Source organism: Pseudophryne corroboree, chromosome 6 (assembly GCF_028390025.1).
Source record: "Pseudophryne corroboree isolate aPseCor3 chromosome 6, aPseCor3.hap2, whole genome shotgun sequence".
NCBI classification, from domain to species: Eukaryota; Metazoa; Chordata; class Amphibia; order Anura; family Myobatrachidae; genus Pseudophryne; species Pseudophryne corroboree.
The window spans coordinates 154,476,208-154,501,944 of NC_086449.1; the positions used below are offsets into that span (position 1 = coordinate 154,476,208).

Here is a 25,737-nt window from a genome sequence, read left to right on the forward strand (position 1 = left end):
TTCTACCTGTCATTTCTCTAGCACAGTCTATGACATGTCAGAAGATGACTGGTTGCCTTGGGCAATCAAACCCATCATGGTCGTAATTGTGTGGAGTTTGTATATTCTCCCCGTATATGCATGGTTTTTTTCTGGGTACTTCGGTTTCCAGCCACAAAGCAAAAATAAACTTGTAGGTTAATTGGCTCCCTACAAGAAATTTCACCCAAGTTTGCACATGTACATGTGCTTGGGGCAGACATGATGGGCCAAGTGGTCCTTATCTGCCGTCACATTCTATGTGGGAGATTCAAATGTTTGAAAAGTCAGTTGGGAGTCTGTTTTTTCCTATCTAATAGACAGGAAAAAACAGACACCGAACCAACTTTTGAAACATTTGAATTCCACCCTATGTTTCTATGTAACTTCTTACTTAGGGGGTCATTCCGACCCATTCGCACGCAGCTGTTTTTGCTGCGGTGCGAACGGGTGCGGAATGCTCATGCGCAGTGGGTGCAGTGCACGTGCGTGACGTTGCCCGGCGACAGGGTCACCGGGTTACGTTGCGGCTACCAACGAAAACGGTCGCAGCGGCGACCGCTAAGAAGATTGACAGGAAGGAGGCGTGGATGGGCGGATCCGGACCGTTTGGAGCCGTTTTCGGGGAGTGGTGAGTAAAACGCAGGCGTGTCCAGGACAACGGGGGGCGGAGGAGTGACGTCAAAGCCAGGCCCATCATCGCTGGATCCATCGCACAGGCTAAGTATGTCCAGGGCTAGTCTAGTATTGCTTGAAATTTTTTAAGCTTAGCAGGGCTGCACAAGCGATCACAGCCCTGCTAAGCTAAAATACACTCCCCCATAGGCGTGGACTATTGATCGCAGCAGCAGCAAAAAGTTGCTGGCTGTGATCAACTCGAAATGACCACCTTTATCTCTGTTGAAGGTTTAACCACTTGCCTGGCATGGTCACATCAGATGCGACCATGCCTGCAACTGCTCTATCTGGCCTGGTCGCACAGGATGCGACCAGTCAGATAGAGAGTGTTAGCCGTGGCAGGGAAGATAAACTTCCTTCCGCTGCTGCTGTCAGAGGGACCGGAAGGTCCCTCTGCCTCCCTGCACTCTCCCCCACTGATTGCCGTGCTGCCGATCACTGCTGATCGGACAGCACGGCAGGATCCCCCCTCCCCTCCAGCGGCTACAGACAATGCCAGCCGCTGGGGAGAGTAAATTAACCCTCCCAAGCCACCCACTGACCCCCCCTGCATACCTGCAGGCTGTCCCGGCTTTCAAAATGAAAGCCACGATAGTCGCGATGTTTCCGATGTTCCGATTGTCGCGATGTTCCCGATCGATGTTTCGATGTTTTTTAAAAATAAAAAAATATATATATTTTTTTTTAACTAAAATCATTTGGGATAGGGTTAAATTGATGTTCTTCACCTAATTCATGAATAGCAAAAACCGACAATTTCGGAGCGGTTTTCGGCGAAATAAATCGTCAGTTAAATGGTTAATACAACTCCCCAAAGTGTTATCTACAGTGTGAGTGCAGTAGTGAGAGATTACTGAAATGCAATGAAGAGGTTAAATTGGACATTTTTTGTATGGTTTGGTGATTGGTCGTTCCTTGCAGCACACATCCCCATTTTATAATTATGATTTGTATTTTTGGATTTTTTTGGCCTTCTGCTTGCATTTATGGATGAGGGGAATTTATAGGATTAGTTGGCCAAAGTACAGCAAAACAAATTAATCCCACATATCTTCCTCACTTAGACCCTCATTCCGAGTTGATCGCTAGGCTGCTTTCGTTCGCAGCGCAGCGAATAGGCAAAAGAATGGCAATTCTGCGCATGCGTATGGGGCACAGTGCGCACGCGCGTCGTACTTTCACAAAAGCCATTGCTGTTTCACACAAGGTCTAGCGACGCTTTTCAGTCGCACTGCTGACCGCAGAGTGATTGACAGGAAGTGGGTGTTTCTGGGTGGTAACAGACCGTTTTCGGGGAGTGTGTGAAAAAACGCAGGCGTGCCAGATAAAAACGCAGGAGTGGCTGGGGAAACGTAGGCGTGGCTGGCCGAACGCAGGCCGTGTTTGTGACGTCAAAACAGGAACTAAACAGTCTGAAGTGATGGCAAGCTAGGAGTAAGTCTCCCGCTGCTCTGAAACTGCACCATTTTTTTTTTGTAGCAGCGCTGCGATCCTTTTGTTCGCACTTCTGCTAAGCTAAGATACAGTCCCAGAGGGCGGCACTTAGAGTTTGCACTGCTGCTAAAAGCAGCTAGCGAGCGAACAACTCAGAATGAGGGCCTTAATACAGAATTTCTTTACATTCCCTTACTCTCATGATCAATATATTTTATAAATTAGGTTAAATCAAACAAGATTGCATAAGAAAAATAGAAATGTTGTGAAAGTGGTGGCTCCAAAGTGATAAGAGGCTGGAGTTACAGTATCTTTTTTTTTATTTTCAGTTTTAGTTTGTCACGGTATAGTATCTCCAACGAGTGAAGGACAAAGCTCACTTAAGCAAACCAGGTCCTCAGTGTAGCTCTACTGCTAAAGGAATTGGTAAAAGACAGCATTACACATGCAGACTAGGGCATTTTTGAAATGGAGGGCCAATGTGAAGCTATTGGTCCACACAATCAATTTCCCTACCCACAGTCAGCGGTGCAAGTGAGCAGGTATGGGTGGGTACGGCGTACCCTTAAGAATTTAGCCGTGGGTACCCCGTACCCACGCCGACGGGCCACCGCTCCTCGCCGCTCTGTCCCTCCCTCCCTGCTGACCGCCGCTGACTGCTGCTGATGTGAGGGGAGGAGAGCGCAGCCTGCACCTCTCCTGCCCCTCAGTGTCTTCGTTCAATTCAGTGCCACCCATGAGCCAATCAGAGCTCGCGGACCGGCAGCCAAGGCTGCCGGGCCCTGAGCTTTGATTGGCTCATGGATCGGCGCTGAATTGAACTAAGACACGCGCACCCGCCAGAGACTGAGGGGCAGGAGAGGCGCAGGCTGCGCTCTCCTCCCCTCACACACACACACACACACACACACACGACAGCAGCAGCAGCGGTGAGCAGCAGGGGAAGGGGGGCATGTATACCTGGCACTGGGAGCATATCTGTCTCTGGGGGGGACATGTGTATCTGGCACTGGGGGCATATCTGGCACTGGGGGGACATGTGTATCTGGTACTGGGGGCATATCTGGCACTGCGGGGGACATGTGTATCTGGCACTGGGGGCATTTCTGACACTGTGGGCATATCTGGCACTGCGGGGGACATGTGTATCTGGCACTAGGGGCATATCTGACACTGTGGGCATATCTTGCACTGCGGGGGACATGTGTATCTGGCACTGGGGGCATATCTGACACTGTGGGCATATCTGGCACTGCGGGGGACATGTGTATCTGGCACTGGGGGCATATCTGGCACTGTGGGCATATCTGGCACTGCGGGGACACTTGTATCTGGTACTGGGGGCATATCTGGCACTGGGGGTACATGTGTATCTGGCACTGTGGCCATATCTGGCACTGCGGGGACATGTGTATCTGGCACTGGGGGCATATCTGGCACTGGAGGCATATCTGACACTCGGGGGACATGTGTATCTGGCACTTTGCGGCTGTCTGCCGTAATGTGTAAAAAGGGGACGCTGTCTGCCGTGATGTGTAATAAGGGGGATGCTGTCTGCCGTAATGTGTAAAAAGGGGACGTTGTCTGCTGTAATGTGTAAAAAGGGGGCGCTGTCTGCCGTAATGTGTAAAAATTGGACGCTGTCTGCCATTATGTGAAAAAAGGGGGATGCTATCTGCCGTAATGTGTAAAAAGGGGGATGCTGTCTGCAGTAATCTGTAAAAAGGGCACGCTGTCTGCCGTTATGTGTAAAAAGGGGGACGCTGTCTGCCGTAATGTGTAAAAAGGGGGATGCTGTCTGCCTTAATGTGTAAAAAGGGGGACGCTGTCTGCCGTAATGTGTAAAAAGGTCATGCTGTCTGCCGTAATGTGTAAAAAGGGGGACACTGTCTGCCGTAATGTGTAAAAAGGGACGCTGTCTGCCGTTATGTGTAAAAAGGGGGGCACTGTCTGCCGTAATGTGTAAAAAGGGACGCTGTCTGCCGTTATGTGTAAAAAGGGGGATGCTGTCTGCCGTAATGTGTAAAAAGGGCACGCTGTCTGCCGTTATGTGTAAAAAGGGGGACGATGTCTGCCATAATGTGTAAAAAGGGGAAGCTGTCTGCCTTAATGTGTAAAAAGGGGGACGCTGTCTGCCGTAATGTGTAAAAAGGGCATGCTGTCTGCCGTAATGTGTAAAAAGGGGGGCACTGTCTGCCGTAATGTGTAAAAAGGGACGCTGTCTGCCGTTATGTGTAAAAAGGGGGACGCTGTCTGCCTTAATGTGTAAAAAGGGGACACTGTCTGCCTTAATGTGTAAAAAGGGATGCTGTCTGCCGTAATGTGTAAAAAGGGGACGCTGTCTGCCTTATTTGTAAAAAGAGGACACTGTCTGCCTTAATGTGTAAAAAGGGGACGCTGTCTGCCATAATGTGTAAAAAGGGGACGCTGTCTGATGTAATGTGTTAAAAGAGGAATCTGTCCGCCGTAAGGTGTAAAAGGCTCTCTACCTGGTGTAGTGGTGCTACTTTGTGGCGTAATTTGAATAATGGAGACTACTGTGCACCGTTATATGAATTGGTATTATTTTGTGGCCACACCCCTTCCCCACGAAGCCACGCCCCTATATTTTTTGAGCGCGCCTGTGGTGCGCAAAGCCCCTGTTTCACATGGAGGGGTGGGGCTCCGATGCCATTTCTTGCACACAGTGCTAAAATGTCTAGTTACGCCACTGTTGCTAGGTATCAATTTCTCTGGCCCTGAGTAGGTCCCCCTCACCAGATCCTGTCCAGTGGGGAGGGTGTGGACTTGGATGGGATGAGGGGGGGGGGGGGGGGCAAAGCATTTTGTCACACCTGGGCCCACCGCTCGCTAGTTCCACCACTGGATCTGCTATTGGTGATGTGAAAGTGGCTTTACATATATCGAGTACAACTATGGTATTCCCTAGAGCTGGAACCTGTCCAGTTTCTTCTCACCAAATATAGGTGAGCCAGCAGGACTCTCTCCAGTCAGTTACCTCCAACCAACTGTCACTCTCCTTGCCTTTGTGGTTTTTGTAGCTCCCCTTTTGTTGCCTTAGAAACCTCCCTCAACTCACCCCATAGCTATCCGCATAAAGGGACACTCCTATATTAAACCCCTTAATGCCGTGTAAATCATGTTGTGTCCAGCTTCTGGATAGCAGTATAAGGCTAAAAAGCTACTGTCTACTTACATATATAGTGCCCCTCAGGTATTCTGGGTACTACTTCCTCCTACCTCAATAGAAAAGTATTTTTCCTGGTTCCTATCATTTATTAATACTGCATTAACAATAATATACATTCATACATATGTAATTATTATTTACAACACTAAAGTGCATTTATTTTACACAGACTAGAGCTAACCACCACTCAAAATGGGGTTGTACACTGATATTGCTCGTCGTATTTACACATAAGCAAAACACCCTAACTGTTTGTACAGCAATATTATAAACAGTACGTATTTAGAATCTTGTATGTGTTAATGTGCACCAATGACTCTAAGTTTCTGCCAGTGCGTGAAGTGGTGGGGGCAGTGGCGTAAGTTTGTCCCAGTTGCCCGGAGGCAAGAAAAATATTGGTGACCCCCCCATATATATATTTTCTCCTGCATAGCAAGCCTGCATATTCTTCTAACTATATAAAGCTACTACAAAACTGTTGCAACTAGGCATATCTATGTAGTGCGCAGCCACACACTACATAGATCTGCTCAGTCACTCACAATGCTGATTATTTCTCTGACAATTATTTTGCAAGTGTCATATCCAGGGTTAGAACCCACAACCTATTAGACTGGAAGCATGCACCTTACTGGTGGAGATATCTGCTCTTGCATAGGAAGTATGAGAATTCTAGCTATAAGAAGTTACTTGTAATTGTCTGAGAAATAACTTCATATAGTTAGAATTGTCATGCTTCCTTTATAGGAGCAAATAGCTTCATCAGTAAGGTGTCTGCTTCCAGTGTATCTATAATAAAGAGGGTGTGATTTGTAAGGTGTAGTGACTAGTGGGGAAGTCGGCTACAGAAGAGATATTGGCTGCTGTCAATTAACTTAATTGATTAATGTCGCTGAACACACAGAACCGGAGGAGAAGTGCCCCCGTTCAAAGCAGGAGCCCGGCGGCAGTTGATTCCGTTGCCTCCCAGAGTTCTGCCTCTGGTTGGGGGCTGCATTTGCAGGGGAGCTGAAATTTGTCCCAGGCAGACAGAGGAATAAGGTCCATTGAGGAAATTTGTGGGAAAATGTATCAAAACTTTGAGAGAGATAAAGTGAATAAGTTGCCCATAGCAACCGGCTTCTACCTGTCATTTCTCTAGCACAGTCTATGACATGTCAGAAGATGACTGGTTGCCTTGGGCAATCAAACCCATCATGGTCGTAATTGTGTGGAGTTTGTATATTCTCCCCGTATATGCATGGTTTTTTTCTGGGTACTTCGGTTTCCAGCCACAAAGCAAAAATAAACTTGTAGGTTAATTGGCTCCCTACAAGAAATTTCACCCAAGTTTGCACATGTACATGTGCTTGGGGCAGACATGATGGGCCAAGTGGTCCTTATCTGCCGTCACATTCTATGTGGGAGATTCAAATGTTTGAAAAGTCAGTTGGGAGTCTGTTTTTTCCTATCTAATAGACAGGAAAAAACAGACACCGAACCAACTTTTGAAACATTTGAATTCCACCCTATGTTTCTATGTAACTTCTTACTTAGGGGGTCATTCCGACCCATTCGCACGCAGCTGTTTTTGCTGCGGTGCGAACGGGTGCGGAATGCTCATGCGCAGTGGGTGCAGTGCACGTGCGTGACGTTGCCCGGCGACAGGGTCACCGGGTTACGTTGCGGCTACCAACGAAAACGGTCGCAGCGGCGACCGCTAAGAAGATTGACAGGAAGGAGGCGTGGATGGGCGGATCCGGACCGTTTGGAGCCGTTTTCGGGGAGTGGTGAGTAAAACGCAGGCGTGTCCAGGACAACGGGGGGCGGAGGAGTGACGTCAAAGCCAGGCCCATCATCGCTGGATCCATCGCACAGGCTAAGTATGTCCAGGGCTAGTCTAGTATTGCTTGAAATTTTTTAAGCTTAGCAGGGCTGCACAAGCGATCACAGCCCTGCTAAGCTAAAATACACTCCCCCATAGGCGTGGACTATTGATCGCAGCAGCAGCAAAAAGTTGCTGGCTGTGATCAACTCGAAATGACCACCTTTATCTCTGTTGAAGGTTTAACCACTTGCCTGGCATGGTCACATCAGATGCGACCATGCCTGCAACTGCTCTATCTGGCCTGGTCGCACAGGATGCGACCAGTCAGATAGAGAGTGTTAGCCGTGGCAGGGAAGATAAACTTCCTTCCGCTGCTGCTGTCAGAGGGACCGGAAGGTCCCTCTGCCTCCCTGCACTCTCCCCCACTGATTGCCGTGCTGCCGATCACTGCTGATCGGACAGCACGGCAGGATCCCCCCTCCCCTCCAGCGGCTACAGACAATGCCAGCCGCTGGGGAGAGTAAATGAACCCTCCCAAGCCACCCCCTGACCCCCCCTGCATACCTGCAGGCTGTCCCGGCTTTCAAAATGAAAGCCACGATAGTCGCGATGTTTCCGATGTTCCGATTGTCGCGATGTTCCCGATCGATGTTTCGATGTTTTTTAAAAATAAAAAAATATATATATATTTTTTTAACTAAAATCATTTGGGATAGGGTTAAATTGATGTTCTTCACCTAATTCATGAATAGCAAAAACCGACAATTTCGGAGCGGTTTTCGGCGAAATAAATCGTCAGTTAAATGGTTAATACAACTCCCCAAAGTGTTATCTACAGTGTGAGTGCAGTAGTGAGAGATTACTGAAATGCAATGAAGAGGTTAAATTGGACATTTTTTGTATGGTTTGGTGATTGGTCGTTCCTTGCAGCACACATCCCCATTTTATAATTATGATTTGTATTTTTGGATTTTTTTGGCCTTCTGCTTGCACTTATGGATGAGGGGAATTTATAGGATTAGTTGGCCAAAGTACAGCAAAACAAATTAATCCCACATATCTTCCTCACTTAGACCCTCATTCCGAGTTGATCGCTAGGCTGCTTTCGTTCGCAGCGCAGCGAATAGGCAAAAGAATGGCAATTCTGCGCATGCGTATGGGGCACAGTGCGCACGCGCGTCGTACTTTCACAAAAGCCATTGCTGTTTCACACAAGGTCTAGCGACGCTTTTCAGTCGCACTGCTGACCGCAGAGTGATTGACAGGAAGTGGGTGTTTCTGGGTGGTAACAGACCGTTTTCGGGGAGTGTGTGAAAAAACGCAGGCGTGCCAGATAAAAACGCAGGAGTGGCTGGGGAAACGTAGGCGTGGCTGGCCGAACGCAGGCCGTGTTTGTGACGTCAAAACAGGAACTAAACAGTCTGAAGTGATGGCAAGCTAGGAGTAAGTCTCCCGCTGCTCTGAAACTGCACCATTTTTTTTTTGTAGCAGCGCTGCGATCCTTTTGTTCGCACTTCTGCTAAGCTAAGATACAGTCCCAGAGGGCGGCACTTAGAGTTTGCACTGCTGCTAAAAGCAGCTAGCGAGCGAACAACTCAGAATGAGGGCCTTAATACAGAATTTCTTTACATTCCCTTACTCTCATGATCAATATATTTTATAAATTAGGTTAAATCAAACAAGATTGCATAAGAAAAATAGAAATGTTGTGAAAGTGGTGGCTCCAAAGTGATAAGAGGCTGGAGTTACAGTATCTTTTTTTTTATTTTCAGTTTTAGTTTGTCACGGTATAGTATCTCCAACGAGTGAAGGACAAAGCTCACTTAAGCAAACCAGGTCCTCAGTGTAGCTCTACTGCTAAAGGAATTGGTAAAAGACAGCATTACACATGCAGACTAGGGCATTTTTGAAATGGAGGGCCAATGTGAAGCTATTGGTCCACACAATCAATTTCCCTACCCACAGTCAGCGGTGCAAGTGAGCAGGTATGGGTGGGTACGGCGTACCCTTAAGAATTTAGCCGTGGGTACGCCGTACCCACGCCGACGGGCCACCGCTCCTCGCCGCTCTGTCCCTCCCTCCCTGCTGACCGCCGCTGACTGCTGCTGATGTGAGGGGAGGAGAACGCAGCCTGCACCTCTCCTGCCCCTCAGTGTCTTCGTTCAATTCAGTGCCACCCATGAGCCAATCAGAGCTCGCGGACCGGCAGCCAAGGCTGCCGGGCCCTGAGCTTTGATTGGCTCATGGATCGGCGCTGAATTGAACTAAGACACGCGCACCCGCCAGAGACTGAGGGGCAGGAGAGGCGCAGGCTGCGCTCTCCTCCCCTCACACACACACACACACACACACACACACACACACACACACGACAGCAGCAGCAGCGGTGAGCAGCAGGGGAAGGGGGGCATGTATACCTGGCACTGGGAGCATATCTGTCTCTGGGGGGGACATGTGTATCTGGCACTGGGGGCATATCTGGCACTGGGGGGACATGTGTATCTGGTACTGGGGGCATATCTGGCACTGCGGGGGACATGTGTATCTGGCACTGGGGGCATATCTGACACTGTGGGCATATCTGGCACTGCGGGGGACATGTGTATCTGGCACTGGGGGCATATCTGGCACTGTGGGCATATCTGGCACTACGGGGACATTTGTATCTGGTACTGGGGGCATATCTGGCACTGGGGGTACATGTGTATCTGGCACTGTGGCCATATCTGGCACTGCGGGGACATGTGTATCTGGCACTGGGGGCATATCTGGCACTGGAGGCATATCTGACACTGGGGGGACATGTGTATCTGGCACTTTGCGGCATATATGGCACTGGAGGCATATCTGGCATGGGGGGGGGCATTTATGTATCTGGCACTGGGGAGTAATCTATATCTGAGACAGTGGGGGCATTTGTGTATCTGGCACTGTGAGGCAATGTATATCTGGCACTCTGGGGGCATTTGTGTATCTGACACTGTGGGGCAATGTGTATTTGGCACTGTGAGGCAATGTATATCTGGCACTCTGGGGGCATTTGTGTATCTGGCACTGTGGGGCAATGTGTATCTGGCACTGTGAGGCAGTGTATATCTGGCACTCTGGAAGCATTTGTGTATCTGGCACAGTGAGGCAATGTGTATCTGGCACTGTGGGGCAATGTATATCTGGCACTGTGGTGCAACGTGTATCTGGCACTATTGGGGTCATATGTGTATCTGCCCCTCCCCCCATATGTGTATCATGCCCCCATTTTCATTGGCCACACCCCATGTGGCATTTGGCCACACCCATTTTTTTGCGCGCACGCACACAGTACCTGTAAGACATTTTTTCTACTTGCACCACTGCCCACAGTCTAGCTCAAGTAGGGACATCTCTGCCATCCTCTAACCCCAAAGGGAGGCCTGGGTAATTTCTACATACACCTCTTGGTGTTCATGGTTTGAAGCACCCTGTGTGCTCAGACCAATGCTGTGAATTGTATCCTGTTCACTTCTGAAATGTGGTCCAATGTGTACAATGACTGCCACATTCTGCATTATGCTCTGTGGTACCTGCATGCTCCTTCAGGTGGAGGAATCTGTTATTTAAGAAGATAGCTAGGCAGTATAAGGTGCGGGCGTTTGACATCCTTTCCCAGGACTGTAGCTGGAGAGGAAGTTCCCGGCATCATGGTCTCCAGTACATACGTGCAGAGTCGAGACACTCTCTGAGAGGAATCTATTTTTTCCTACAAACTCAACTGGTGCTACAGTAAGTGATTAAGGGTCTTATTCAGTAAAGCCTGCTAATGCAATGCGATCGCATTATGCTGTTTTCAGACCCAGTGTGCACGCACATGTGCACATACGCTGGCCGGCCAATGCGATCGCATCACATTGATGCAAATGCCTCTGCCTGATTGACAGGCAGAGGCGTTCATAGGGCGGTCGGGGTCAGCAACGCAGCTTTGCAGGGGGGCGGCAACTCTGTGCTGCGGAGGCATACTGTCGGAAATGGAAGCAAGTTTAGGGCAGTCACATGATGTCACATGTGGCCGATGCGACGAGGAAAATGGCAGTGGCCTGGCTGCCTTTGCATCCCTTAATCGGCGATGCAATCATAATTGAATTGGTAAATTCATGTAATGACCTGGCTTGTTTTTTCACTCAATATTGTTGGGATACCTATGTGCAGAATTGGCTCCATTTACCTGGACTTGTCTTTATCTATTATATAATGAACATTGAACCAAGCCCTGGATTGTTTGCTGGACTTTGCCTTATTCTTATCGGTTCCCACCTGCTTGATAGTGTACCAGACCTGCACTATGTGACTACGAGATTCACTACACATCCTTCTGGCAGGTGATTCAATATTGCCATGTGGTCTAATATTGGGCCTAATGCAGACCTGATCGGTGCTGTGCATTTTCGCACAGCAGCTGATCAGGGCTGAATTGCGCATGTGCCGGCGCCGCAGGGCGCCGGCGCATGCCAGACAGCCGACGGCTGTCTCAGCCCTGCAATCGCCTCTGCCTGATAGACAGGCAGAGGCGGTTGCTGGGCGGGAGGAGGCGGACTGACGTCATTTGGCCGCCATTCAGGGGGCGTGGTCCAGGCAATGCAGGGGGAGCGGGCTGCGGCGGCTGCATGACATCACATGCAGCCGCTGTGACCCAACTGCGACGAGTAGCTCCTGCCAGTGCACAGGAGCTGCGCTGGCAGGGAGCTACTCTTCCAGTACAAAAGCGCTTTTGTACTTGTGCGGGGGTCGGTCCTGACATGCGGGGCGGACTAGCCCTGTGCTGGGCATCCCCCCACATGTCAGTGTGCCTGATCGTAGATGTGCTAAATTTAGCACATCTTCGATTAGGTCTAAATTAGGCCCAATGTCTAAATTGCGATGTGGAGTATATTGGGCCTTATTCAGCTTCAGTTGCAATTTTGTAAAATTGCAAATTAGCCAATTATCGGACGACTGCACATGCACTGTGTACGCATTGCACATGTATCAGTGCTGCAATTGGATTGCAGGCCCAGCAAGGTGTAATCGCATAGCGATTGCCAGGAAGTGTCCATTTGTTGGAGGTTACATGGCATTTGTGGGGAGTGGTTGGAAAAACGCAGGCGAATCACGGCTGTATTCGGGGCATGTATCTGACGTCAGTTGCAATGGAATGTGACTAAAGACATGGCGCTGCTGCGACTGCATTCTTATTATTCTGAGTATCCCTGGGTCAACCGCTGTCGATAGTACTTGATTTCTATGTATGCATTGCAATTATGTGACTACATACGCACATTTGCAAATGCAAAAGGTGGGCATCTTTTTCCTTTCTGGGCGGCTGTTCACATGCGTATTTTAGCAGAAGCAGGATTGAGAAAATCACACTTTCTGTCTCAATAGCGATCCAAGCTGAATACTTACCTCTCCAGAGTCCCACACTGGCAGCTGCAGTGCTGCACAAATCACTGGGAAAATGATAGGGCATCCATTTTTGCAGTGATTTACATGAACAGTAGACAAATCGCCAGGATAGTCATAACCGCGCCATGTTCCCGGAAACCTGCACAAGCACAGTAGACTTTGGCACAGCGCCAGAGTCTACTACACTGTGTTGCAGACTAGAGGGTAGGGGACCCTGGTCCTATGATTGTAACAGATGGTCATTTGTTAAATTAATATATGATTTATATTATATTTAAAGTAGTGATGTGCACCGGAAATTTTTCGGGTTTTGTGTTTTGGTTTTGGATTCGGTTCCGAGGCCGTGTTTTGGATTCGGACGCGTTTTGGCAAAACCTCCCTGAAAATTTTTTGTCGGATTCGGGTGTGTTTTGAATTCGGGTGTTTTTTTACAAAAAACCCTCAAAAATAGCTTAAATCATAGAATTTGGGGGTCATTTTGATCCCATAGTATTATTAACCTCAATAACCATAATTTCCACTCATTTTCAGTTTATTCTGAACACCTCACACCTCACAATATTATTTTTAGTCCTGAAGTTTGCACCGAGGTCACTGGATGACTAAGCAAAGCGACCCAAGTGGCCGACACAAACACCTGGCCCATCTAGGAGTGGCACTGCAGTGTCAGACAGGATGGCAGATTTAAAAATAGTCCCCAAACAGCACATGATGCAAAGAAAAAAAGAGGTGCACCAAGGTCGCTGGATGGCTAAGCTAAGCGACCCAAGTGGCCGACACAAACACCTGGCCCATCTAGGAGTGGCACTGCAGTGTCAGACAGGATGGCAGATTTAAAAAATAGTCCCCAAACAGCACATGATGCAAAGAAAAATAGAGGTGCACCAAGGTAGCTGGATGGCTAAGCTAAGCGACACAAGTGGCCGACACAAACACCTGGCCCATCTAGGAGTGGCACTGCAGTGTCAGGCAGTATGGCACTTCAAAAAAATAATCCCCAAACAGCACATGATGCAAAGAAAAATGAAAGAAAAAAGAGGTGCAAGATGGAATTGTCCTTGGGCCCTCCCACCCACCCTTATGTTGTATAAACAGGACATGCACACTTTAACAAACCCATCATTTCAGCGACAGGGTCTGCCACACGACTGTGACTGAAATGACTGGTTGGTTTGGGCCCCCACCAAAAAAGAAGCAATCAATCTCTCCTTGCACAAACTGGCTCTACACAGGCAAGATGTCCACCTCCTCCTCATCGTCTGATTCCTCACCTCTTTTACTGTGCACATCCCCCTCCTCACAGATTATTAATTCGTCCCCACTGGAATCCACCATCTCAGGTCCCTGTGTACTTTCTGGAGGCAATTGCTGGTGAATGTCTCCACGGAGGAATTGATTATAATTCATTTTGATGAACATCATCTTCTCCACATTTTCTGGAAGTAACCTCGTACGCCGATTGCTGACAAGGTGAGCGGCTGCACTAAACACTCTTTTGGAGTACACACTGGAGGGGGGGCAATTTAGATAAAATAAAGCCAGTTTGTGCAAGGGCCTCCAAATTGCCTCTTTTTCCTGCCAGTATACGTACGGACTGTCTGACGTGCCTACTTGGATGCGGTCACTCATATAATCCTCCACCATTCTTTCAATGGTGACAGAATCATATGAAGTGACAGTAGACGACATGTCAGTAATCGTTGGCAGGTCCTGCAGTCCGGACCAGATGTCAGCACTCGCTCCAGACTGCCCTGCATCACCGCCAGCGGGTGGGCTCGTAATTCTTAGCCTTTTCCTCGCACCCCCAGTTGCGGGAGAATGTGAAGGAGGAGCTGTTGACGGGTCACGTTCCGCTTGACTTGACAATTTTCTCACCAGCAGGTCTTTGAACCTCTGCAGACTTGTGTCTGCCGGAAAGAGAGATACACCGTAGGTTTTAAACCTAGGATCGAGCACGGTGGCCAAAATGTAGTGCTCTGATTTCAACAGATTGACCACCCGTGAATCCTGGTTAAGCGAATGAAGGGCTCCATCCGCAAGTCCCACATGCCTAGCGGAATCGCTCTGTTTTAGCTCCTCCTTCAATGTCTCCAGCTTCTTCTGCAAAAGCCTGATGAGGGGAATGACCTGACTCAGGCTGGCAGTGTCTGAACTGACTTCATGTGTGGCAAGTTCAAAGGGTTGCAGAACCTTGCACAACGTTGAAATCATTCTCCACTGCGCTTGAGTCAGGTGCATTCCCCCTCCTTTGCATATATCGTAGGCAGATGTATAGGCTTGAATGGCCTTTTGCTGCTCCTCCATCCTCTGAAGCATATAGTGGGTTGAATTCCACCTCGTTACCACCTCTTGCTTCAGATGATGGCAGGGCAGGTTCAGGACTGTTTGCTGGTGCTCCAGTCTTCAGCACGCGGTGGCTGAATGCCGAAAGTGGCCCGCAATTCTTCGGGCCACCGACAGCATCTCTTGCACGCCCCTGTCATTTTTTAAATAACTCTGCACCACCAAATTCAATGTATGTGCAAAACATGGGACGTGCTGGAATTTGCCCAGATGTAATGCACGCACAATATTGGTGGCGTTGTCCGTTGTCACAAATCCCCAGGAGAGTCCAATTGGGGTAAGCCATCCAGCGATGATGTTCCTCAGTTTCCGTAAGAGGTTGTTAGCTGTGTGCCTCTTATAAAAAGCGGTGATACAAAGTGTAGCCTGCCTAGGAACGAGTTGGCGTTTGCGAGATGCTGCTACTGGTGCCGCCGCTTCTGTTCTTGCTGCGAGAGGCAATACATCTACCCAGTGGGCTGTCACAGTCATATAGTCCTGAGTCTGCCCTGCTCCACTTGTCCACATGTCCGTGGTTAAGTGGACATTGGGTACAACTGCATTTTTTAGGACACTGGTGACTCTTTTTCTGACGTCTGTGTACATTTTCGGTATCGCCTGCCTAGAGAAATGGAACCTAGATGGTATTTGGTACCGGGGACACAGTACCTCAATCAAGTCTCTAGTTCCCTAAGAATTAACGGTGGATACCGGAAACACGTTTCTCACCATCCAGGCTGCCAAGGCCTGAGTTATCCGCTTTGCAGCAGGATGACTGCTGTGATATTTCATCTTCCTCGCAAAGGACTGTTGGACAGTCAATTACTTACTGGAAGTAGTACAAGTGGTCTTTCGACTTCCCCTCTGGGATGACGATCGACTCCCAGCAGCAACAACAGCAGCACCAGCAGCAGTAGGCGTTACACTCAAGGATGCAACGGAGGAATCCCAGGCAGGAGAGGACTCGTCAGACTTGACAGTGACATGGCCTGCAGGACTATTGGCTTTTCTGTGTAAGGAGGAAATTGACACTGAGGGAGTTGGTGGTGTGGTTTGCAGGAGCTTGGTTACAAGAGGAAAGGAGTTAGTGGTCAGTAGACTGCTTCCGCTGTCATCCAAAGTTTTTGAACTTGTCACTGACTTCTGATGAATGCGGTCAAGGTGACGTATAAGGGAGGATGTTCCTAGGTGGTTAATGTCCTTACCCCTACTTATTACAGCTTGACAAAGGCAACACACGGCTTGACACCAGTTGTCCGCATTTCTGTTGAAATAATTCCACACCGAAGAGCTGATTTTTTTTTTTGTAATTTGACCAGGCATGTCAATGGCCATATTTGTCCCACGGACAACAGGTGTCTCCCCGGGTGCCTGACTTAAACAAACCACCTCACCATCAGAATCCTCCTTGTCAATTTCATCCCTAGCGCCAGCAACACCCATATCCTCATCCTGGTGTACTTCAACAGTGACATCTTCAATTTGATTATCAGGAACTGGACTGCGGGTGCACCTTCCAGCACCTGCAGGGGGCGTGCAAATGGTGGAAGGCGCAACCTCTTCCCGTCCAGTGTTGGGAAGGTCAGGCATCGCAACCGACACAATTGGACTCTCCTTGGGGATTTGTGATTTCGAAGAACGCACAGTTCTTTGCTGTGCTTTTGCCATCTTAACTCATTTAAGTTTTCTAGCAGGAGGATGAGTGCTTCCATCCTCAGGTGAAGCTGAACCACTAGCCTTGAACATAGGCCAAGGCCTCAGCCGTTCCTTGCCACTCCGTGTCGTAAATGGCACATTGGCAAGTTTACGCTTCTCCTCAGACGATTTTGATTTAGATTTTTGGGTCATTTTACTAAGCTTTATTTTTTTGTATTTTACATGCTCTCTACTATGACATTGGGCATCGGCCTTGGCAGACGACGTTGATGGCATTTCATCGTCTCGGCCATGACTAGTGGCAGCAGCTTCAGCACGAGGTGGATGTGGATCTTGATCTTTCCCTATTTAACCCTCCAGATTTTTGTTCTCCATTTTTTTAATGTGTGGAATTATATGCCAGTAATATATCAATAGCAATGGCCTACTACTATATATACTGCGCACAACTGAAATGCACCACAGGTATGGATGGATAGTATACTTGATGACACAGAGGTAGGTAGAGCAGTGGCCTACTGTACCGTACTGCTATATAGTATATACTGGTGGTCAGCAAACTGTGCAAAACTGAAATGCACCACAGGTATGGATGGATAGTATACTTGACGACACAGAGGTAGGTAGAGCAGTGGACTACTGTACCGTACTGCTATATATTATATACTGGTGGACAGCAAACTGTGCAAAACTGAAATGCACCACAGGAATGGATGGATAGTATACTTGACGACACAGAGGTAGGTAGAGCAGTGGCCTACTGTACCGTACTGCTATATAGTATATACTGGTGGTCAGCAAACTGTGCAAAACTGAAATGCACCACAGGTATGGATGGATAGTATACTTGACGACACAGAGGTAGGTAGAGCAGTGGCCTACAGTACCGTACTGCTATATATTATATACTGCTGGTCAGCAAACTGTGCAAAACTGAAATGCACCACAGGTATGGATGGATAGTATACTTGACGACACAGAGGTAGGTAGGGCAGTGGCCTACTGTACTGTACTGCTATATAGTATATACTGGTGGTCAGCAAACTGTGAAAAACTGAAATGCACCACAGGTATGGATGGATAGTATACTTGACGACACAGAGGTAGGTAGAGCAGTGGCCTTCTGTACCGTACTGCTATATAGTATATACTGGTGGTCAGCAAACTGTGCAAAACTGAAATGCACCACAGGTATGGATGGATAGTATACTTGACGACACAGAGGTAGGTAGAGCAGTGGCCTACTGTACCGTACTGCTATATATTATATACTGCTGGTCAGCAAACTGTGCAAAACTGAAATGCACCACAGGTATGGATGGATAGTATACTTGACGACACAGAGGTAGGTAGGGCAGTGGCCTACTGTACTGTACTGCTATATAGTATATACTGGTGGTCAGCAAACTGTGAAAAACTGAAATGCACCACAGGTATGGATGGATAGTATACTTGACGACACAGAGGTAGGTAGAGCAGTGGCCTTCTGTACCGTACTGCTATATAGTATATACTGGTGGTCAGCAAACTGTGCAAAACTGAAATGCACTACAGGTATGGATGGATAGTATACTTGACGACACAGAGGTAGGTAGAGCAGTGGCCTACTGTACCGTACTGCTATATATTATATACTGGTGGTCAGCAAACTGTGCAAAACTGAAATGCACCACAGGTATGGATGGATAGTATACTTGACGACACAGAGGTAGGTAGAGCAGTGGCCTACTGTACCGTACTGCTATATATTATATACTGGTGGTCAGCAAACTGTGCAAAACTGAAATGCACCACAGGTATGGATGGATAGTATACTTGACGACACAGAGGTAGGTAGAGCAGTGGACTACTTTACCGTACTACTATATATATATAGTTATACTGGTCGTCAGCAAAATTCTGCACTGTCCTCCTACTATATACTACAATGCAGCACAGATATGGAGCGTTTTTCAGGCAGAGAACGTATAATACTGGTGGTCACTGGTCACTGTTCAGCAAAACTCTGCACTGTCCTCCTACTATATAATACTGCTGGTCCCCAGTCCCCACAATAAAGCAATTAGCACACTGAGCACAGATATTTGCAGCACACAGAGCACAGTCAGATATGGAGCGTTTTTCAGGCAGAGAACGTAGATATTTGCACTTGCAGCACACTGAGCACAGATATTTGCAGCACACTGAGCACAGATATTTGCAGCACAATTTGCAGCCCACTGAACATAGAAACTGAGAGGATGCCAGCCACGTCCTCTCACGATCATCTCCAATGCACGAGTGAAAAATGACGGCGACGCGCGGCTCCTAATATAGAATACGAATCTCGCGAGAATCCGACCGCGGGATGATGACATTCGGGCGCGCTCGGGTTAACCGAGCAAGGCGGGAGGATCCAAGTTGCTCAGACCCGTGAAAAAAAAGGGGAAGTTCGGGCGGGTTCGGATCCCGAGGATCCGAATCCGCTCATCACTAATTTAAAGTGCTGATATATTATACTACCGCAGAACTAAATATTAACGGGATCATGGCACAAGCAAATTTCATACAATGACAAGAATCTTAAGGTAAAGATGACCCTAACCAAAATAAGTTTACAACCCAACATATGTGATACCAAAAATACGTACTAATAATTGTAGTTGGCAGTGGGGAAAGTGTAATAATGCAAGTGTAATAATGTAATAAGTGTAATAATGCAGCCATTGGTAACTGGCTACCGGGAATATGACAGCTGCTGAAAAGTATCAGTCACCAATGGCTTCTATATTATTCAGGGCCGGACTGCCCATCTAGCACTTCTGGCATATGCCATAAGGGCCAATGGTTTGGTGGGCCGGTCTAGTCACACAGAGAGCTGAGAAGGCAGCTTGCAGCTGTCCATTTTGCTCCTCCACCTCCCGCCCGAAGTGCCTGTTTGAAAGAAATATGGGGGCATGCCGTGAGTCCACGCCACCTACCTCGTGGCGCGCCCTGTGAGCAGTGTCCATGCCCCATTTCTTATGCAAGCACCCCATTTCACATGCGTGCGTTCACAGATATGCCAAGGACTAAAAGCGGCCCCAGTCCGTCCCTTATTTTATTGGTGGTGGCCTTACATGGGTGGTCTTCAGGTTACCAGTGGGGCGGGCTCCCTGCGACCACCATACCGGCGCCGGAATCCTGACCACCGGCATCCCGACATCTTATCACCCTCTTGGGGGTTCACGACCCCCCCTGGAGGGAGAATATATACGTGCGCCACCGTGCCCCGTATGTCGGCGGTCGGGATTCCGGCACCGGTATGCTGGTTGCCGGGACCCGGACCGCCGGCAAGCCATACTACACCCGCCTTACATAAGCCCCACACGCTTACCCCACCACCAGTTATTAGGTTATTGTAGTTATTGCATATCTATATTCTTAGGTAAGTTCAGCTGCATGGCACTGTATATGAAACTAAAGCGTAGGAGTAAACTCTGTCTATAAGTCATTATTATCAAAAAAGCAGCAATTATTTCCACTTTATCGCTCCGTCTTATAGAATGATCTTGGATTTTCAGATAATAAATCCTATAATAATTTTGCACAAAAAAAAATTGTGATGGCGATTTTCCAATAATAATAATACATTGGCCGGTATTGTGAGTTCTGAGTTTATAAGCTGAACAGCATACTATACAAAAAGCAGCAATTATAAACTGAACAAAGACTCAAGAAAATAACAAAGGAGGTTGAGTGCATGAAGCATCCATATCCTTTACTGTATGAAACGTTCCTGCACTTTAGCTGACACTTGCTGCTTACTGTATTTTCTTCCTTCTTCACTATTGCATATATAGTATAGTTTAAAGTTTTTATCCAAAGGTTCTGAAGTGTGGTTTACAGAAAAGCTGCCCATCCCCGTTTAGAGAGAATTAGCAAGACATGTACAGTACTTGGAATATGGTTATTTTATAGAGAGATATATTATAGAGGGGACTTGCTATGAGGCTTGCTGAGTACTTCTGATCAGCTGACTTGTGTCATTGTAACTAGGGATGAGCGGGTTCAGTTCTCTGAGAACTGAACCACCTCCGAACCTAGGGATCTGAGCCGGGATCCGAGTAAGGCTCGGTTTTTTGCGCCTAACTCGGATCTGAAAATGAGGCAAAACGTCATCATCCCGCTGTCAGATCTTGCGAGTTTTGGATCAGAGCCGGCCCTAGGCATAGGCAAACTAGGCAAATGCCTAGGGCATTTGGAATGCCTAGGGCAAGGGTCAGAGAACTTTTTACCTTTTACCCCAAAATATATTTAGATACGCCGACGTTACCCCCATTGATTTGAAAATAAGAAAATCATATATTATTGTGCATACAGTATATACTGGTTATCACTGTTTATATGGCATTTATGAGATACTGTGTATATACTGTATATATATATATATATATATATATATTTATATATAGAGAGAGAGAGAGAGATAGGTAGATGAAACTATATTTGTTAAAACTTAACTTTTATTGACAACAGACGAAATTAACAATTAAAAATGTTAATAAATTAAACACATATTAAATAAATTCACCAAATCAGTTGCTCACATCTCTGTAATCTAATTATCTGGTGTCCAAATGGGCACTATCAACATCGAGTGTGAGTAACAGCAATGGAAAGACATTTGTTAGAGCGAATATTTCTATTTTTTAGTTCTCATAATCTCAAATGAGGATATTTGGATATGGTAGCGTCTAGTTTCTCTTCGTGGATAGGACCTTTCCCATAACCCCCTGGGTCCATGTCACAATCTATTTGGAATAGAAAAGTGTGGCGAGCGAAGCGGAGTGGAGCGAGACACCGAGCCCAAAGCAAGCCCGCGAGGGTCCAATGCTGCATAGAAAAAAAAAATTCCCCCAAACAGAATGAAGAAAACATTTAGGAGCTGTAAGGGTGGAAGTTCTCTCCTGCCCTCTCATTTTGTCACTTCCAGGTCCTTAGCACGAAGGTAACATAGACACAACCATTTGGATATATGTTAAAAAGAAACTGAAAGTAAAAGGTCCAGGCTTTGTGACTTAACAATAATCAATGATTCATACTTTTACTTATGAGATAACCAATTGAGTAACCAAATGAGGTAACCAATTCAGTGGTACCACACCCATAATCCACAAGATAAAAAAGAATAGTGGTAGGAACCAGTAACTTCTGCTGTTGCCCATCTGTTACCATCGAATGGGCAATGAGAGAGTCTGTGTGCCACAATAATCTGGTTGTGAAGGAAGTAGAGTACACTTCTGCTTACCTGGGTATATATATAGGTCACTCTTCCCCGATACTACAGTACCAGATATTCCCAGAGGGTTTCCCTTTCTGGTACTGATCTGTCCCAACACTGCTTGGCTTCCAAGATCAAATGAGTTCGGGCATATCCAGTGTGGTATGACTGTAGAAATTTATGGGAAAAGTTTGCCTTACCCAAATTGGATAACAGAGTGTATTTGGAAGAAGAAGTAGCTAAGTAATAAGAATAGTATAGAATAATAGTGCAAGTTGCTGAAAAAGGTAAGTGATACACTTCTGCTGTCCGTATGGGAGCCCCTGTTACTAATAAGCATTGCAGAGGGCAGCCCTCTGATCAGATGAGAGAGTGCACGAAAAGGGAAGGAAACGGGTGTTTGATACTCAAGAAAAAATACATTTAATCAAAAAATCAAGGATATCATAAATAATTGTCAGCCTTGATCAGGTTTCAGATGACAAGTTGACCCCTACCTTGTTTGTGGGTGGCAACTGTCCATTTTCAGGGAGTGGTTGGAAAAACGCAGACGTGTCTAAGTGTTTTCAGGACGGGTGTCTGACGTCAGTTCCTGTCCCGGACAGGATTAAGTGATCGCATTGGCTGAGTAAGTCCTGGGCTACTCAACGATTGCACAATGGGGTCATTCCGAGTTGATCGCACGCTGCAGATTTTTGCAGCGCAGTGATCAGGTTACTACTGTGCATGCGTATGCACTGCAATGTGCACGCACGTCATACGGGTACAAACAGCATTGTGCTGGGCAATGCTTCTAGATACAAATCCATTCACACGGGTGATCACAAGGATATTGACAGAAAGAGGGCGTATATGGGTGTCAACTGACCGTTTTCTGGAAGTGGTAGGGAAAACGCAGGCGTGTCCAGGCATTTGCAGGGCGGGCGTCTGACGTTAATTCCGGGACTTGACAGGCTGAAGTGATCGCAAGGGCTGAGTAAGTTCACACCTACTCTGAAACTGCTAAAAACTTTTTCATCCTGCTCGGCTGCACATGCGATCGCACACTTGCAAAGCGAAAATACACTCCTCCGTGAGCGGAAACTATGCATTTGCACAGCTGCAAAAAGTAGCTAGCGAGCGATCAACTTGGAATGAGGGCCAAAATTTGTTTGTACAGCTCTGCTACACATGCGATTGCACAGCTAAAATACACTCCCCTATGGGCGGCGACTATGCGAACGCAGGACTGCAAAAAACAGCAAGCGAACGATCAGGTCTGAATTAGACCCTTTATGCATATTGAAGATATCTTGGAGGAAATTAAGAATTTGTTTCTAATAAATTAAATTAAATAAATTAAATTAAAATAACTTAAATAAATAAAATCTAAAATATTGCCTTAATCATCTTTTTGTGAACTGAAAATCTTGAGCCTTGCCTAATGCATCTTTTTTTAAATGCATTCTTTTTTAATATTTTGTCCACCCAGTATATACATATATCCAAAGGCTGCTGCTGCTCCGTCCAGCTACCTTGGTGCAACCTTTTGGCCTAAACTGAATAAAAACAATGGGGGTAATTCAGACCTGATCGCTAGGCTGCTTTTTCGCTCAGCGGGCGATCAGGTCTAAACTGCGCATGTGTATGCACCGCGATGCACATGCGTATGCACCGTGATGCGCAGGCGCATCGCATGGGTACAAAGCGGATCGCCGCTCAGCGATGGGTTTGTACGAAGAATCCATTAGCACAGGCGATCGAAGGAGATTGACAGTAAGAAGGCATTTGTGGATGTCAACTGACTATTTTCTGGGAGTGTTTTGGAAAAACGCAGGCGTGTACAAGCGTTTGCAGGGAGGGTTCCTGACGTCAGCTCCGGTCCTGGACAGGCTGATGTGATCGCAGCGGCTGAGTAAGTCCTGGGCTGCTCTGAGACTGCACAAAATCAGTTTGTACAGCTCTGCTACACATGCGTTTGCACACTTGCACAGCTAAAATACACTCCCCCTGTAGGCGGCGACTATCTGATCGCAGCAGAGCAAAAATCGCCTGCTAGTGATCAGGTCTGAATTACCCCCCAATATTGTGAGCTGTGAGGTGGTCAGAATAGTCTGGAAATGAGTGGAAATTAATGTTATTGAGGTTCGTTTTACTGTAGGAACAAAAAACACCCCCACATTCTGTTATTTTAGCTGTTTTGATGTTTTTTTTTGAAAAAAATCCAGATTCAAAACCAAAACCCGCAAGGGTGGTTTTAGCAAAACCAATCCAGATTCAAAACATGAAGGAGATCCAGATCCAAAACCAAAACACAAAACCAGATAAATGGCTCGGTGCACACCCCTATTTGTAACCCAGCCTTTTATGATACTTTTTCTGTGAACTGCCCTCTCTGCACTTTTCAATATACAGACAGCAATGCACAGCAAGGTCTATTAACTGTCTGCATTCTACTACTGCATTACTGCAATCAGAAGTGCGCCAGTGACAGCGCGAAGTAGTAAGGAACAGAACTAGAGTAGCAAGTGTGGCAATTCTTAACTCTCTTGCTGGTCAGGATCTGCAGTCCCGATCTTGACACATTGATTTTGTAATTCTTAGAGTGCTGGGAACTGTTTATAAAAAAATATAAATAAAGAGATTGATGGGGAGCCGTCAATCCCGCACATGCGATTATGTCCTCATCTACTGTTGCTCTTGGCATGCCAAATACACCTGTCAGCGTACCAAGCATCTGTTTTGGTCAAAATATGCATTAACAAAATAATGAGAAGCAACAAAACCGTATTGCTAGCATAGTTGACCCAGGGGTTAAAGTGGGACGGGACGGAACTGTGCTCCGTCAGTTGTATTGGGAGGCAGAACCATTTCCACCACCTCCAGCCCACCTTGCCCGGCCATGGGGACATTGTACAGGCAGCGCTGCCTGATTAGGCTGTTACCGCTGTCACTGTGCGCTGCGCCTCCCACATTAATAGATGTGGTGGGCGAGCAGTACTAGACAGTGGGGTCTATTCATAAAGCAGAGAAAAGCCCTGTTTTGCGGAAAACAGGGCTTTTTTCTGCTTCATGCTATTCACGCTAGTCCCTGACTTCTCCAGCGCCTCGTCTGCTCCGTGCTTGAATCGCACCACCATACTTTAGTATGGAGAGTGTGATTCATGAAGGAGTGGAAATTCCAGCTTTACGCCTCTCCATGAAGTTCAGGTTCGCCATCTCAGTATGGCACAACCTGAACTGTGGTGCGGTAACTGCAGGGAAGCTCAATGCTTCTCTCGTCTCTGTCCGCACCCAGTGATGGCTCCACCCCCCACCCCCCCAGATCTCCCATCAGCCACTGTGGCCTTCCGGTAGGTCAGCTGGCGGTGCATGCACAGAAGTACCTGCTGGCTGACCTCAAGATGGAGCACCGTTATAGAAGAGAGCGTCGCTGGAGCCTGGGATATCGCACCGATTTGCTGGAAGAGTGAGTATACAGTACATGAATTGCTACTTATCACAGCTATATATCGCATCAAGGAACTAAATAACTGCTTACAAGCGCCCAAATAATAGACTGTGCAATACCAAAGAATTCCCCTGATATAACGCGCGGCCGACAACACTAAGTGGGTGTCATATATAGGAAACAGGGAAACGGCTGCGCAATGTATCAGGGAAAGAATGATGAGAGCCAACGTTTAAAAGAATTATCACAATTTATTAACCAAAACACTGGATAAAAACATACTAATCATAATACCGATGATTAAGAAATAGTAATGTGTATGGCTGTATAATAAAGCACACCTTGGTTAATATAGATATCGTAAAAGGTTTTGGAGCAAGGTTATCACTTGTGGATTCATTTGTATAAATAGTAAGTGAAAAACGGTCCCAGGTAGTGCACAAAGTTCCCGTCACAGAGCTGTGCTGCTGTAATATGTACCTCTCCTGTGGGCTGGTCCGAGACCGGGCGCCCCCGGTTCTTGATCCTGCGTTGCCCACTCGTGC

General features: G+C 47.1%; 1 pseudogene; it reads right to left on the reverse strand.

Annotated features, from left to right (window-relative positions):
* Positions 1–21,819: 21,819 nt before the first annotated feature.
* Positions 21,820–21,938, reverse strand: LOC134939031 (5S ribosomal RNA; annotated as a pseudogene).
* Between the last annotated feature and the right edge of the window lie 3,799 nt (positions 21,939–25,737).